The following is an 18,473-nucleotide window of genomic DNA, read 5'->3' as shown; positions in this document are numbered from 1 at the left end:
ACCCAGTGGGTTTGAACAAGTGCATCGAAATCTGTCTGAATGTCTGAGGTGGATATGTGAAGGACAGCTGACAAGTGATGATCCGGGTCTGCAATTTAACTAGCAAACCATCAGCCCGCCAAACTGAATCAGTCAAGTTCTTATTATGTCCGCGTTAGTTATTTTCTTTAGTCCCTTAGTGCCGATTCAAATTCTAATCCTTCAACACAGCGACCTTAGCGAACTAAGGACACAGCTTTGACTTTGACGTCAGTAAACATATACATGTGCATGAGAAGTCCATGTCTTGTTAAAAACTCTACATTCTGCATCAACCTTTTGTTTTTCAACAGCTAACTCTCCTGTCGGTGAGGTTGCGCAAGTGCACATATGTAACTAGAGGAGGTACAATTTCTGTGGAAATTGTAGGGTGTGCTTGCTTACTTGTAGGGGTCCGTATTTAAATTACATTTTACAACTGATATTTCTGTATATTTTATATTAAAATGCATAGCCTTCTTATTATTTATTACATAGATTTAAAAGCATATTTTTTTCTGCTCATTTATAACTCAAAATACAAAGAGTGAAGAGTAGAATGAAATAGTCTTGTCATTTCCCCTGCAAGAGGGAATGTTGATCAGCAACCTCATAGTTGAATCAAAACGAATATATTTGGCAGACCGGTGTAAAAATGTACCTAATCTCTATGATTTAAACGTCATTGTAAGTTTTTCCCTTCTCGTGATATTTTCAGGCATTTAGCTTACTCATATTGCATTCATTCATTAATAAAGAACCCCCTTTGAAATTTATTTTAACAACGACGTTACCTGCAGTACCTATCTCAGATGGAATCGCGATTCAAATAGTATCATCTGCTAACTGAAAATATGCCCCCAAAAACGTAAATAAGCTTGACATTTACTAAGGGGAAAATCACTCATTCATAAAAATGTCAGTGGTAGCGATCATTGTCAGTAACAAGGCAGAATGCGATATAGCCCTGCTGTGTGGAGAAGCTGCCCCGGTAAATTGTAGGCTACAACTACTACTAGATTGTCTTGGTAGCGATTGCGTTGGTTGAATTCGATTTAACGTTACTTCCGTTGTATGATCTAGGCCGAAATGAATGATTTTCATGAACAGATTGAAGTTTAGGCTGTGGCAATGGAGTTCAGGTTAGTAGTCACTAGTCAGATAGTTTCACCTATTGAAAGACTTTTGATTTAAGGTAGAGTAGTGCCGAACATCATTGACTTCCACATAGGCTACTGTAAACAGCTGTGGATGTGTTTTTTTTATAGCTACTAACGGTACAGTACAGCGTTGCAGTGAGGTACACTGGTTTGAAACCACAGGTAATGATAATTTCACCAACAAATCGTTTACTTGTAATCTAATGTCATAATAAATCGTACAACGAAAATGTAATTGTGAGGAATGTTTATTTTAACGATTGAAAACAGATGCATCATAGACCGCTGTAGTATGTGTTGCCCGAACAACAGAGGCTAATGTCATGATGCTAATGCTTCAGTGAAATAGTAGACTAATGTTTTCGAAAGTAGATGTAAGTACTTCCTTATATCAGCTTATATTGTTTTTCATATCACAAAGTAAAATGAGTACATAGTTATCACCCTGGCCTATTTGCTTGTGGCGTTTCTGCAGCTCCCTTGCAGTAAAGCAGTTAGCCTAGCTATCTCCCAGAAGTTAACAAGCTGCTAAACTAATGTTCTGCTAGAGGTAGTCACGCGATATTTCGTGACGTCAGTAGCGTCAGTGACTGTGGCTAGCAAGTTAGCCACCGTTAGCTTCACTTTTGCCACAAAAACTTAATTAAAACCTAAACCGTGCAACGGAACATAAATCCCAATAGAACCAACGCAATCGCGACCAAGACGAACCTTTTGACATCGACGTTGTCTATGTAGTCCAAATATTGACTGAGCCTTAGGGGCGCGAAAATAAACAATAATAATAATAATAATAATATATATGTGAGATAACAATGGTTCGTGCTCTCCGAAAGGCAAGCACACCCCAAATAGCCTGATCACTAGTCTTTCAGAACTACATATTTACTAGCTCTCAACACATTTATTTATTTTTGATTTTAGATTTACCTCACGCGGGCTGGATTGGGACAGCCTGTGGGCCGGTTGTGGCCCGCAGGCTGTACATTGTTCAGGTCTGCCATAACTGATTCTCTGGTGCTCAGGTCGTAATTTCAATCACACAGCACGGAGCAGTGTAGGCCTACAGGAATATCTGGACGGACCACAGCCAATCAAATGCAAAGACCCGCCCCATCTCTGTCTCTGATTAGTTTAGACCACGATATGATCCAACGATGAGTGAGTTCCGTCCAATAAGAAACAAACGCTTAGTTCCTGGAAAGGCATGCGAGGAGGTTAGGTGCACCGGTGCGACCTAGGAAAATTTTTAGTCGCACCCGTTCAAATTTTGGTCGCATATGCGACCAAATTGGTCGCACTGTAGAGCCCTGCCTGTCACCAATAATGGTATTCTCAACAGGATGACAGGATCATAGGATTTAGTCAACAGGGTTGACTGGTCATTCTTAAGGGTGTTGATTCCACTCTGCATGCTAGGGTTCTGTTTCATATGCAGGGACATGATCTGATGTCTGTGTACTATCTTGATCTGCATTTCTTGATTAATACTAATACTTTATAGGCTAAGGGTTAGGGTTACAATTGGTTTAGTTAAGGTTGGGTTTTGTGTTTTTTGGGTGTTAGGTTTGAGTGAATTTTGTAGTAGTTCAGACGAAAACAATTGCGTAGAATATCAGACGCGAACAATTACCTTTCAAATACATACATACCTATACAATTTCCGTATAGTTGAATGCTGTAGATGAATCGTTGGTTACTAAGACTGTGTGTTCACATTGTACATACCAAACCTAAGCCTAAAAGTTTGTAGTCTTAACGCGAAAAAAACAAAAAAAGCTGAGCTGAATGTGGTGGATTTAGCAAACACAGAGGTCCCTTAGATTAATGGTTGACGTGAATCAACGCGGCATACAAGGTCGGGCAGGAGGAGGGCTGTGGGGCCGGAAAGAGGACTGGGGTGTGGGGAGCTGAAGGTCGGCGTGGGGGGGGGGGGGGGGGGGGGGGGGGGGTGCTAGGAGAGAGACGCTAAAGCAACTCTTCACGTCCATAAAGAACAGATTCCAATTATAGATCTGTGCCGCGGCACCTCTCAATCTCCTCTCCTCCAACTCGCTCTCTGGAGTTTCAGCATTCACTCAATGAGCAAGACAAACACAACAAAACCTTTTTTTAGGTATAGGGGAGGGGAGGAGGGAACATGTGATTATACATCAACAACATAATTAAACCTATAGCTGGCTGTGAGGTAGAGTTTGGGTTGATGGTAGTGGTAATGGCTTATGTACATGTACATTTCTGAATTGACTGTGAATCAGAGATTGAACATGCATGTTTTTCCATCCCAAAATGCAACAACAGAAAGTTCCTTCAGTTCCTGATTGGACGTTACCTCCATTACCTCCCTCTACTGATCCCTCCAGCATCCCTGCTCCCATCTACACGAAAAGCTCTCCTTACTGTCTCAAATGATGTTAAAACAAATAATAAAGTTTCATTCATTTCTGAGTGATACTATTCATCCTTCAATCCCTCCGTCTCTGCTCCTCATTGTTCCTCCCTCTATCCCTCCGTCTCTCTGTTTTCACATCAGTGGCCGAGGGCCCCCAAAACAAACAGAGAAAGTTTCTGGCCTCTAGTTTCTTGACTTGATTAGGCGCAGGGGCAGATAAGAGGCAGTGCTGCTGTGTAGATTGGCAATGCAGCAATCTGCTGAGGGACAGAGCGATCAGCCTCACGCCCGCCTCACAACAGATTCTCCTGGGCTGCAGAACCCAGCTCCTCTCAGACTCCACACCGGTGAACGGCAGAATACCAAGCATAGTTCTGGATTGTGCTTGTTTATGTCGAACATGTAATACAGACCTTCTCACACACGCCGGAGCGAAGTAACCAAATCATACCCCTCTGTTAGAGATCTTTGCGAGCTTCTCGTATTTGCACTGCAACAACAGTCCTTTCAATGTCAATTACACAGCGATAAAAACATTCGGAAAGGTCAGAGCTGACAGTCGTGGGAGTTAATTGGTTCATTGTGTTGCCGTTGCGCCTGAGAGCGCGTGTTCTGAACAAGCTCGTCTATCCCCGTTCTCCTCCTCCGACGTTGACTCACCCTGCAGCCAGAGGAACAAGTCTGTTGTCAGGATGTGAGTGCATGTAAGAAAGTACCTGAGCATGTGAACAATAGGCTGCTTTCAAAAACATTGACAGAAACCAGACCTGGCCAAACGAAAGCAGAAACATGACATGGATGTGCCAATGTTGGAGGTCATCAGGTTTCCTCTAGTACAAGCTTGAAGTTTTAGAAATTGTGGAGTACAGTTATGACATACTTTATACTTCATGTAACACTTCCCAAGCAGTGTTCGTGTGTGTGTGTGTGCTTGTGCACATAGTGTATATTTGTGTATACAGGCTAGTGCATGAGGTTCATGGTTTCAAAGCTAACATCAGTGAGCTGACAATGTGTCTCAGACCAATGTTTGGTTGTTCTCACAATCGACCAGACAGAAGCGTTCCAGCTGATCCTCATTGTTTACCCTCGGTGGTCCTTCATCTTTAATTATAAAATGCCAAACTGCAGGCTCACTAAGACAGCCTAGATGTTCATGCTTCACAGCCCTTTCCCCCTTGCAGCCATTTACCCCTCAGCTCTAACCCAATATTGACTGGAATGGGAAATTCAAAGCAGCAGTAAACACTCAAACCGTCTGACAGGCCACTTCCAATTTCACAGATACGTGGCCCAGCAGCTATTACTGTAATATGGCCAAACAGAATCGCTGTATAGCCGTCAAAAAAACAACACTGCCTTCTATCTGCTTTGGTATACTTGAATCTGTATGTTCGTGCTTATGTATTTGTGTGGACATGTCTGACATTCCGGAAAAGACATTCGAATTAGCCCATTAGACTAGACATTTTCTCAAAAATAAATATCTCCAAGGTCAATGTATTTGTAGGGAGTTTTGTGTATGTGCCTGTGTATGTGTGCATGTGCGATAGAGATTTGAAGTGGGGGTGAAGATTTTGATCCTTGTGACATTTACATGTACATTTTTTCATTTAGCAGACGCTTTTATCCAAAGCGACTTCCAAGAGAGAATTTTACAAAAGTGCATAGGTCAGTGATCATAAACAACGAGATAGCCCCAATAATATGGCGGGTAGCCAAAACATGAAGCATACATTGTGAAAAGCAATTAAGTGCTAATGGGAAGAAACATAAGAGCATGTAGTTAAGCAAATTTCAATTAAACAACATGAACCTCAAAGTGCAAGAGTGTATCTGTAGGAAAGCAAGCAAAAATGATATAATTCACAGAGTAGTTAAATCAGCTACAACTAACCAACAAGTGCAACAAGTCCCTCAGTAAGTGCCATTGTGTTACTGGAGGAAATAAACTAACATCTGATCCAACAAATCTTTCTTAAGTACCGTTGTACTCCCAGAACAACTTTTGCCTTTTCGTGAAGGTGTGGAGACAGTCAATGTCTCTAATGGAGGTGGGGAGATGATTCCACCATTGGGGGGCCAGACAGGAGAAGAGCTTGGGTTGGAAGCGGGCGCTCTTGAGAGATGGGACCATCAGATGGTTGTCGGAAGAAGACCGAAGGTGGCGGGTTTGGGTGTAAGGCCGTTCACTGCTCGGAAGGTCAGTACCAGGGTCTTGAATCTGATACGGGCCGTGATGGGTAGCCAGTGGAGGGAAATGAGGAGAGGGGTAACATGGGAATGTCTGGGTAGGATGAAGACCAGGTGGCCTGCTGCATTCTGAATCCTCTGGAGAGGGAGGGTTGTGCATGCTGGGAGACCGGCAAAATGCGATGTGCAGTAATACAACTTGGAGAAGACAAGTGCTTGGACCAGGGGCGTAGCCAGTATTGGGCCAGGGCGGCACTGGCCACATTACTCACTGGTCCGCCCAGGCAAAGTTTAATCAAAATGCATTTTTAGTTTATTTGTATTATTCAAATGTATTTAAGAAGATATATTATTATAAACCTGATTTATAGTTGACTGGTGTGTGTGTTTAATTTGTTTTTCCGAAATAAAATGGAACTGTTGAAGCAAGTTGTAGAACGATAAGAGGTATACCTATAGCTATGGTTGTTAGGGGTTCCGAAAACCCTGGCGGCCTTTAGCCAGCTAACTTTCCTAGACTATAGTCTGCTTTTTAGCCAATGTACTAACATCGCCACAATAATGGCTAAACAAATGACCTTCCCCGGACCGTTTTTGTCCTGGATTCCTCTACTAGCGACACAGTTGGCCAGCAACACCGTTGGCCGGCCCCCCTTTCCCATGCCTTTCCCCCAGGATTATCTGGGCGTCTATGCAGCCATTAGTGACGCTTATACACAACAGTGACACTGACAGATCGAAAGCTAGCTAATAGAGACAACATAAAGATGGAAAACCAAGTTAAGAAACGTAAACATAATTACCTTCACTAGAGAATGTTTTATAAATTGAAAAAACGGCTAAGTTCGTTTGTTTTAGCTACATAAAGCTCCAAAAACACATTTTCGCTCAAATCAGCCAATGCGCGCTCGCATTAACCGTGGAAGTCCCTAACTAGCATCACATCAAGCAAAGAATTTGCATGCATTAGCAGGGCGTTCGCTGTGGTGGGGTATAGGCTACGGGACGGGTTCTTTGGGCCGGTCTGGATCATAGTCCAGGGCCTATTTTTACTCCCAGTCCGTCACTGCCTGTCATCCTGCCTCAATGTGTACTGAACTCTGCTTAGATACATTTTTGGCCTTCTGCCTGCTCCGTTTTGTGCTTGTAATGAGTGTGCGCTCTGCGCTTGTATCATATAACGCTACCTCAGTCTCCACTGAGTATTCGTTCACCTATCTGGTTTGTCAAGCCTTTATTGAGCTCTGTTGGTTGAACATGATGTTTAGATAGTGTTTTGTTGTTGCCTTTGCTGAATATTGTAAAGGTGTCACTGTTTTTGCAGTTGTTCTATTATTTTTTCTACTCTCCGTGCCGTAACTGGATGCGAGCGTACGACTGTCGTGTAGCATCGGACGCTCTCTGTCCACACTGTATCCGTCAAATTCACTTCTGTTATGTAAACTAACCACATGTGCTAGACTAAAAAGCTTTCAACGCGAGCGACAAAAAAATTAACTGAAACAGGGCGTCCAACAAAAATGCCAAAACGTAGCGCTAATTATTAATTAAGTCTTTTTTTTCTAGGAAAAATTATAGGCCCACTCACTTTTGCACTGGCCCGCCCAAATTACAATTTCTGCCTACGCCCCAGGCTTGGACTATCAGCTGGGTGGAATGCTCAGACAGCTATCTCCTAATATTCCGGATGTTGTAGAGTGTGAATCTACATGACCGGGAGACTGCAGCACTGGGGGCCGTGAGGGAGAGCTTGTCATCCATGGTAACCTCGAGGTTCCTGGCAGAGGATGAAGGGGTCCCCGTTGCAGATCCCAGGGTGATTGATAGATGGTGGGAGATGGAGGGTTTGGCCGGGATGATGAGAAGTTCTGTTTTGGCGAGGTTTAGCTGGAGTTGGTGCCTGTTCATCCAGGTGGAGATGTCTGTGAGGCAGGCCTCGATTCTAGCTGAGATCCCCTAATCCACATATCCATTGACACATGCAGGCACACACACACACACACACACACACACACACTGTTTCTGCCCTGGTGCATTCAGGCCTTCCAGTGTCAGACCAATGTGTACCTCAGTTTAATTCTATTAAGCACAGGTCCACAGCTCCAAATTAAAATGCAAATTACCTGGGCAGTAAAAGAGAGAGAGAGAGACAGGATACATCTTCTGCTTTTACAGCCACCATGAACAAAGTACAAACTGCCCTTTAAAGTAAAAGTTAATTGAATTCTAGAGAACAAAGTGAATGAAAACAAATTGTCTCCCATAAACCAGCTTCCCTCTGTCCTTCTATTTGACTTATGTCATGTTGAAAACAAAGAAAAAAAGCTTCAGAGCGTCTCAATTCTTAGAGCCATGTCTCCATTGTTTTGTAGACTATGAGGCTGTGTATTACTTTATTTTTAAAGGAATGTAGAATGTTTTGGGCTGTGTTCATTAGGGCTGTCCCCACTTGGTCGACTAGTCGATTTTCTGGTCGATATGCTCTTGGTCGACTTACCATATGGCAGTGTGAGATCTGATTCCCGAAAATGATGTAGCCTACCACCTGAAAAACGTAAGTTGGTCTAGCCCTACTTCACTCATGCTAATGCACTGGGTTGAAAAAGGAATATGCCTATTATAAGAATCACATCCAAATCGAATGACATTATCTTCTCCGGCCAAGACAAAATCTTTCTCTGTTGCAACGTTCCCCACTCAGCTTCTACGTAAGTTCGCATGCTGCAAGTTTTCAGGCAGTGATAAGAGCGCTTCTGATGATTTGCATGTTAAACAAACAATATTTGTAATTTGTAGTACATTGTAAGAGATACTGAATACCATCGGCATTCGGTTACAACAGGACTGGTGATACGAGTCTTATTATTAGTAGGCTATTAGCGGCTGAATCTGCAATGTCCAGCAGCCATTGAGTCAGATCGCGAAAATGTTCGTAAGTTTTTTTTTTTTAAGCGTTTCAAAGTTCGATTAGTCGATTTTCAGACGTTTTAGTCGAGTTTTGGTCGACCAAAGAAAATCTTAGTCGGGGACAGCCCTAGTGTTCATATAATGTAAAGTGTAGCATTTACACTTCACAATAAAAAGACACATTTGCCTAATAGTATTGCCTTGCTTTGCTGCTAGCAAACCTGACATGACTCAGAAAAAAACATGAACTCTTTACTGCAACACATTGACTGGCCATGCCAGTTCACATGACATGACTCGGCAAACAACACAGTAGACAAGCCTGCAAACTACGGTACTGTATCTTGAAATGACTTGGCAAACAATACAGACAAGAAATGCTGGATTACAAACCTCGTATGACTCAGCAAACAGCACAGAGGAGATGCTCCTGTAGCTAACCTGACACAACTCAGCAAACAAAACTCAGCAAACAAAACAGCCCATGAGACACACTCCCTGTAATGTGTTGGATAGAGCAGAAAACAGAGAGGGCTAAATCCTTGCTGAAAAATAGAATTAAATTGAATTGTTTTTATTGTTGCTTGTTTTTCTACAGGTACACTAGCACTTATAGTGGTTCATTTTGTTTGATTGTAACTTGCTTAACTACATGCTCTTATGGTTCTTCCCTTTGACTCTTATTTTGGTTGTTCACAAAATGTGATTCATGTTTTGGCTACCCGCGATGTTTTTGGGGCTATGTTGTTGTTATTATCAGTGACCTATGCACTTTGTAAAACTCTCTCTTGGAAGTCGCTTTGGATAAAAGCGTCTGCTAAATGAATAAATGTAAATGTAAAACATTATTTCCTTCCCTCCCTTTTGCCCTCTGTAGTCTCTCTATCTGCCTCTCTCTCCTTGCTACTTCACTCACTTTTGGTCATCCATTTTTTATCTAGCACTTTCTTTCTCCTTCTCTCTCCTTCTCTCTCTCTCTCATCATATTGGGGAGCATGTTACCTGTATGAGGTGAGTGTCAGCATCAAGGAGATAACAGCTTGATGTCTCGCTGGCCTGTTATCATGCTGAGGAGGCCACAGCTGCATACACTCTTTTACGCTCTCTCTCACTCTCACGCTCTCTCCCTCTTTCCGCTCCTCCTCTCAGTCTCTTTCTTGCTTTCTCCCTTTCTTCCCCCCTCTCTCTCTCCCTCTCTCCCAATCCCTCCTCTCTTCCCCTCTATCTCTCCCTCCCTTCTCCTCATTCCCTCTCCTCCCTTCCCCTCTCTCTTTCTCTCTCCCGCTCTTCCCAAGCACGCATGCACACACACACACACACAGCTGGAAGGGCAGAAGCCTTATCCCTGGGTCTGGGAGAGAGAGAGCGAGGCAGCAGGAGGCACAGCCTCTTTTCTTTTCATCTCTTCCTTCTCTCCCCATTTCCTCTACTTTCCTCCTCCACATCTCACTCTCCACCTTTCTCCTCCTCTTTCTCCTGCAGTAACCCCCTCTCCCCCCCCTCTCCACCACACACACACACACACCCTCCCCAAATCGACATTCTCATTCTAAAGAGATAACCTTTTTGCACCTGCATCAGAGAGAGGGGAAGCAGCATAATAAGGTCTGTCTAGTCGTTTCAAGGACGGTTGGGGCTGTGCAGCAGGGCACAGCAGGGCACAGCAGGGCACAGCAGGGCACAGCAGGGCACAGCAGGGCACAGCAGGGCACAGCAGAACAGACGTTCTGGACTCGGCTAAGCAGTATTTTTGCATGCAAATAATGAGTTGTAAAGTACAGGATGATACGGTAGGCCTAAAGCTTCTGGGGAGATGTTTGGAAATAGGCGGCTCCATCTCCTGAAATCACAGTAAAACAAAAAAACACGTTGACACTTTAGACACAGGACCCATACATATAGAACCTGCACATACGTATGCACATGGGCATACACACACACACACAGAAAGTTGCAAAAACGGCAAAGACATAAGGCCTACAAAACACCAAAAGCTCTGAAGCAGACAGTAAACTGAAAAAAAGAGACAGGGGGCTTGACTAGGATTCGAAAAAATACAATTACAAAGACTTGAGAACGTCTCAGAAAACACACAGATAGTGCAGTACTCAGACACAAAGCGGGCTTCAATATGTTCAAACATATAATCATAGACACAAGACAGCTTAATATCGCAGTGCTGTGGGAGATTCCTCCTCAAACATTGAATTTAGTATGGATGTGAACTGTAAACACTCAATGCACGGCAACAAATGTGTAACATTTACAATGAATATACTTCCTTTTGTTAGAGCAGCATCTGGCCTCTGTGCCACAGGGCATTTTTCTGTCTCTAAGATCATCCCTCGCTGCCTCTGGAGATAAACAACAAATTGTTCATTTGGTTGCTGTTAGCACTGAGGCATGTTGCTTTGCGTGCTGGGCTAGCCAATGATGGGTTGGGCTATTTGAGCTTGGCTAGGCTAAATTGGATAAGACTAAATTGTAGATGAGGTAGGCATGGGTAGGCTATTTTTAAAGGTTAATGTATGCCAACACTGTGTATACGGTATGTGTATAGGAATTTCTGTGTATATGGTACTGGTACATGGACGATAGACAATCGTCTTGGAATGAGCTCATTACTATCGTACGTACATGTTTTTCAACATTGGTGCTGCCTACCCATGCTTATCATTGCACTGGACAAACCTTCTAGTGCATCGGGGGAATTAGGTTTGCTGTGGTTATTTGAATTTCATTTATCAAACCCCAATTTGCTCCTGAACAGAACATTTCATGATCAATGTTGATTTCTTTAGAGGGGAAGAAAACAAAGACAAAAAAACAGGCCACAAATGTTCTGAAGTTGTCAATGGAAAGTTCTCATGAATTCAGATGCATAAATTGCTCTTTTATTTGTGGGGCGATTATTGAGTGAGTCTCTTATTAAGCGTTGTATTGAGATGATTTCAGGCTCGGGGACACGTTGTTATTAAGTCTGCTCTCTCTTTCTGTTATGCTTGACTGGTAATGTCACTGCAGCAAACTGTCTGATAGCATCAAACCAAAACAAGTCACAGGAATCAATTTAATCATGGGTCAGGAGAAACACTAACTCGGGAAACTGAATTAAATTGGTGTGTGTATGTGTATGTACGTATGTGTTAGGTGAGTGCATGAGTGTGTGAGCCTCTTTCTCCATAGAGAGAGTTTAGAGCAAATCCCTGTTCATTCTAGGTTGTGTCATTACATAAGTGGCTGCAGAGACTTTGGGGCCTGGCCAGAATTTAATGGCAGCTATTAATTACTGCATCCATATGGTGGACAGAGTCTGAACAGTGCTCCCAGCTCCCCTCCCTGGGAGGTGCTGGAGGTCTGCTGACATTTACACTGAGTCCCTTTAGCCTCCCGCATTAGTTCCATGTAACTGTTCATTCACGCGCACACACCCACACGCAAAATACTCTCATGCACCCACACACACTTGTGATGGTGATTACTTGAGATGTGGCAACGCTTACTCGTTGCAAAATATTACAAGACTAACATCCAAGATGTAAACTCCCCAAAGGTGGGTTTCACCAAACAGATTGTCGCGGTCTCGGCCGTGTCCTAGTTTTTTAAGTTCTCCTGGTCTTTGATGCCCCTAGTGTTCTCTGTCTCCCTGTGTTTGTGTGTGTGTGTGTTCGTTCCCGTCCTTGTCTCTCTCCCCTGTTTTCTGGTTTCCTGTGTTTCCTGTAGCTCTGCCACTGGTGCTTACACAGTCTCAAGTTGGGTTTCCTGCGCAGAAGGCTGTTGTGAAGCTGAAATATAGTGTATATACAGAATAACAAAGTCTGTACAATGTCAATAAATCCAACCCTATCTGAGTCTACCTGAATAAATCAGTACATGGTAAAATGTCGGCTTGTGTGTGAAATAATGACCGCCAAGCGCCCTGGTCACGTCATATGATGAAGACTCTGGAAGAAATGTATGTTTACTGCAGTAACTTCCGGGGAGCTCCCACACCTTGCTTAATCACTGTGACAGGTAGATCTCCAGCTTTGAGAGTGACAAAGGAGTGGGGAACAGCTCCCCTGGACTGATTTGGATGCTGCTTTCAGTGCCAAACAGGCTGCTTTTCATCACAACTGGTTGGTTACATGGAGAGGGTAACTACAGACCATATTAATCATGGGTTTCCTGTGGGGACGTGTCGTTCTGTAGTGTTATGAGAACATTCTATATTGATAACCATTTTAGAAGGCCCTGGGCAACACAGAATGAGCCTGGAATCAACACAACAAGTGCCACGGCAACCTTTTAATTAGTATCTACACACAACATGCTATTACACACAAGCTTAAGTGCTAGAGACAGACACAAATGATAAATGGGAGTACGGTAATGGTGCTTTTTCCTATATCCTCCAGTATGTAGGATTTGTAGTTCTAGTACAATAAACTAAGAAAACCAGCATGCCTGATTCAGTGAAGTGTTTCTTGTTGCAATTACACATTACTCTAAATTACTCTCTAAACTACACAGAACTAAATAAATACTTTATATCGAAGCTCAAACTTTCCTACAGAATTTATGGGTAATGGAGTCAAACAATTATACATGTATTGTAGCGTGTGTATATTTGTGTATGTGTCTGTGTACTTATATTATATACAATAGTAGATTAATGTACTTGTAATTGTATTTAGCTGTGTAAACCCTGCACATAGGACAACAGGAACCTCAATCTTACACTTAAACAACAACCTTTTCTTCTTACAGTAGATCCGGTAACCCTTGTGTGATGTTTGGGTTTGTTGGACCAATTTTTTATTGGACTTATTGGGCTTGGCTCATTTTCGGTGAAGATGTCAAAACAATTTTCATTGACTGCATGTTTAAATAGATGTGGTGTACCACTTAAAAATGTGTGTGTAAGACAGGGTTTGATTCCAGCTTGGACTGCATAATACACATCATCCTTGGTCTCTTTCCCCTGCCTTTCCTGTTTCTCTACATAATGTCACTATCAAAATTAAGCAGAAATGCCAAAAAATATAATTTCAAATACTAAAAATAATTACAGTAAACATTACGATAAGGAACAGCTGCACAGTAGCAAACATATTTTTATTCCTTTTCTTTTTCATAAACCTAGGCAGAGGATCTACTTATTTGCCATCAAAACATCAAATAAGAAATGTGAACCCTTCAACGTTGAGTCTGAGATATCCCTCAACTGTTGAGTATTTAGTAATGTCAAGTCTCAGAGCCTACCAGTGTTGTCTTCATAGTTGTAAATGCCTCTTAAAACAACAAATCCGTCCATCTCATCCAGGCCTTGGAATTTCTGGCACGAGATGACAACTTGTCAGGCTCCAAAAAACCATTACGCTTGATTTTCTGTGAGTGCTGATTGACAACCTCAAGTCATGCCTGAGGATCCTCTGTCCTCCTTCCATCCCTCACTCCGTTCCTCCATCCAAAGAAGATAGGGCTGAATGACAGCTTTTCTCCCTCCTCTACAAGCGTTGGGCTTACAGTATTAATCACATTGAGTGTATGAACCGTGAAATGAAAGCCATCCCTTCAAACTGCTCAGGCCTCGATACACAAATAGTCCCCAGGGGAAAAATAACTTTCTCATGGGATTGACTTTGGTGCCAATAATATCAGAAAAGGTGAAATACCCCCCCTCCCCCAGAAAATAGTCACTGTAAACTGCCTGCCAAAATCTTTAGAAAAATGTCAAAGCAAAGTTGCATTTTTCTTACAGTGCAAGTCCCTTTTGATTTGTGGGGATTGTTGACTCCATGGGACATTCTCCAATGCACAAACAATGCAAATAAACAAACAATCAATGAAAACTGTATGAGACATAAAATGCCCATCTAAAGTACAGATTCATCAACAATGTGTAGATGACTGATTTAACCTTTGAGATGCTGAGACAGGCTAACTATTCTAAGTATTTTGAGTGGGTAACGTTTTGGGGAGGGGATGGTTCCCAAAGTGAATGTAGATGTGCTTACCATCTCCCAAGCCAAGTCACATGACAAAGAATGAGTTGGTTGCCTATTTTGATTAATTTCAATGAGCTCAGTGAACTGTGGCGAATGTTAATTTTCTTCATGAGGGCTTTTTGTGTTCCCTCACCCCCCAGGGAACTGTGGAATACAGTTCAGAAGTTAGTGAGGCCAGCACCAACTCTTCTTAACTTTATGAGTGATGTCACTCTCACACTAAACAGATATCCCTGTAAACTTATTTCTCAACTCTATTTTATTTTTCCTCCAGACAGTAATTGGTTTTGCAGCCAGGTTACACAACATAATATACTCCTACTGTATATCATATTTTCAATTCTGTGCTTTGTTCAATGTCAGTTTAGCTATCTTTCCCCTAAAATGTCTCCCAGAGTACTTATCAGGAACAATCTGAATGTGCTGCAACATTGGGTAACAAGCTCTGGCTGACAATACATTGTCTTCCATTATAGACTGTGGTTATTCTTCAGAAGGGGAGCGGCACATATCTGCAGCACATATCTGATTATCATTATATAATCCATCAAAAAAATAAATGCAAGGCTGCATAAACCTTTCATCATCACACTTAAAAGGAACTGTGACAACCAGGGCATAAACGTCATCCACATTATCAGATGCCTCCCTTGTCTGAAAGTTCTAAAAAAGAAAAAGATAAAAACAAGGAAACTTGAGATAAGGAGACGGTTAGTCATTTCAGATCCTCTCTCATGTCTCCGCTGTTGTAATTAATGTTGAGGGAGTATGAAAGTTTAAAGTATATCGACCATTAAGTAACATGGACAGTGGGTACAAAAGCACATTCCAGTCAACCCATAATATCCAGATTTAAATCTAACAGAATCTAACACATAATAAATAAATAAATAAAGATTTTGCCATGCCATCAACTCCAACTGAAGCACCAGCCGAATTTGGAGGAACACACCCCACATAGCCCCCATGTTGATATGTCAATACCAACCTTAAGAGACAGTGTCTGCCAATACCCATCCATTCCTCATGTTCAATGTTCCTGTCACACAGGCAGCCATTCCTGCTGTGTATGGATCCTTCTGTGGACAGCCTGAGAGAGATGACTCTGCTAACACTGTTAACACTAACACAGATAACACTGTTCTAATGGAGATGAATAGTTGTCTCCTGTTCTCTAGATCTGGGCCCATCTCTCCAGGATATCTTTCTTTGGAAACCTTACTGGCATCCATGCGGGATGCTGTAGGTGTCAGAGACAACACAGCAATAATGTTGCTTTCGTCAACGAAAATTATGACCAAATATCGTCGTCAACGAACCTTTACAATGGACGAAAATGAGACGAGACGCAACGTAAATGCTGGTCATGTGACAATTACTATAATTACATTTATATTGCAATATTGTTGACGAATAAAAACGAGACAGAATGTTGTTTACAAAATAAAAACGAGATGAAATGTTATAACGTTATTTAGTGTCGTTTAGTCGCGTTATTATTGTTAGCCAACTCATGAGGCTGTGGTTGATGTGTCTCATTTTAATGTTAGCTTTAGACGTTAGCAATGTTAAAATAAACAATGTGTGTGTGTATTCGTTTGTAGGAGAGAGTGTAAAGTGGGTTAGTTCCTAACTGACTGACTGCATGTGTACTGAGCATTCCTTGTTGGACAAATACTTTAGCTAGTTTTGTCATTCACATAACAATCACACTGAACTGAATTTGGCATCAACGACATGACCTTTAATAGGCCTACCTTATTTTAGACCAATACATACATTGAAACAAATGGTTTTGGCATTAAGATGCCTCCCGAGATGCAGACTACTTCTGTTTTGATTAAAAAGAGACTAAAATACAATTTCATTGACTTAAACTGACTATATGTCAGCGGTTTTTGTTGACTAAAACTAGACTCAAAATAGTAATGGATAAGTCTGACTAAAATAAGACTAAAATGCTCAGACTTTTAGTCGACTGAAACTTGACTATACTAAAAAGAGTTTGAATGTGACTAAAACGAATAAAAACTCAAATGACAGCTTGACACAAAGACTAGACTAAAACTAAAATTAAAACAGACCGCCAAAAACAACACTACACAGCAAGCAGCCAAAATGGATGCGTTGCAGGAATCCAGACAGGCATCCATGCAGGAAGCCTTAGAGGTGATCCCGTTGGCATTCAAACATGTAACCTTACAGGCATCTATACAGGACAACTAGAAAGCATCCACAGCACCCATACAGGCAGCAATGTTATCATCCTTAGGGTTAATCCCACAGGTAGCAAAACAGAAATCCTCACAGGCGAAGCTGTGTGTGTGTGTGAACATGTGTGTACATCTGTGTGTGTGTATGCATGGGTGCGTGAGTGTGCGTGTGTGCATGTGTGTGTAATGCCTCCTGGTCTCCAGCAGAGTGGTGTCAGCGTGTGTGACAGCCAGCAGCCAGCATGAGACCCACATGCTACGACCAATCTCCATGGAGCCTCACATTAGACTCTTGTTTCCTGAGAACAGGCATCTCACCAGCTTTCCTGTCAACCCAGACCTGGGGAGGCAGGAGGAAGAATAGCTACTTTTTTACCTGCTCCTTCCCTCCCTCTTTCCTGCTCTGCTCTGCCTTTCCCACAGTGAATTTCTGCATATCTCCAGCTATTCATACTGTATTTATTCAATACAGTATGCAAAAATGCAGTTCAAATCCTGGAAGAGTTGGAGCAGAAAGGACTGTAAGTGTGTTATATTTAATGTTTTATGTAATAATAAAGCTGTACAAAGGATGTACAAACTGTACTGTCAAACAAGAATATGAATCAAACGATGATTGTCGTGTCAAGTCAGCACACACTGTAATTTTCAGTTTTAGGTCGACAAACACTTCACAGACCAGGAAATGTAAATGTTCTCTGACATGGTCCCCTTCTCTTTTGATTTGTCAACTGTTTTCCATTTCAAACAAGCAGCATACTGTGGTGAGAATTTGAGTTGGAATCCCTTTCACGGCAGTGCCTAAATTCCTCTAAGTGGTTTAAAAGCTGTGGACTTGGAAGATAAAACTAACTGTCTGTTTAATGGGTGGATTCTGACACTGAAACACCCTAATCTGCTGTTAGTAGGACAGTGAAAGAGAGTGTTAGGCAAGCTTTGTGACAGCCTTGCTCTGTTACTTCAACAAAATTATCACCATAAAATTATATTTAAAAAAAAAATATCCTCTAACTTGACTTAGGAATAAGTATTTTAAAAGCCTGTCTGGTGACTTTTAGGATGAAAATGGTACACTGTACCCAGAGAGTGAAACTTTATTTCATAGGTCCGACTTCATTAAAGAACAAGGCGAGGAAATTGTATCAAAGTGCAGTAATTACAAATTAAGTAACAATCAATTACCCCCCTCTGTCCTGCAGTATTCAGAAAGTCTGGAGTGTATGGTAACTTTAACATTTCCTTGACTCTACTTAATCTGTATGCAGGGGTGTGATGGTTGCCGCACTGGCTTGTCTGAACGAATACACCCTATTTACTGCAGAAAGGAGGGAGGGAGGGGGGAAGGGGGGAAGGGGAGAGAGAGGAAAAAAAATTGAAAAAGAGGGAGAGAGGGAGGAAGGTAGAGAGAGAAAGAGTAATTACATAGAGAGAGAAAAAATTTAAGAGAGGGAGAAAGAGAGAGAGAAAACAGTAAATATAGTGAGAAAAAATGAAAGTGTGTGAGAGACAGTGAAAGAGATTAGAGGCAGGATGGAGAGAAATAAAAAGATAAATAGAGCAAAACAGAAAAGAAAGAAGGATAGAGGGGGAGGAGGGGAGA

Source organism: Hypomesus transpacificus, chromosome 1 (genome assembly GCF_021917145.1).
Source record: "Hypomesus transpacificus isolate Combined female chromosome 1, fHypTra1, whole genome shotgun sequence".
NCBI classification, from domain to species: Eukaryota; Metazoa; Chordata; class Actinopteri; order Osmeriformes; family Osmeridae; genus Hypomesus; species Hypomesus transpacificus.
Note: the sequence above shows the minus strand (reverse complement) of the source record.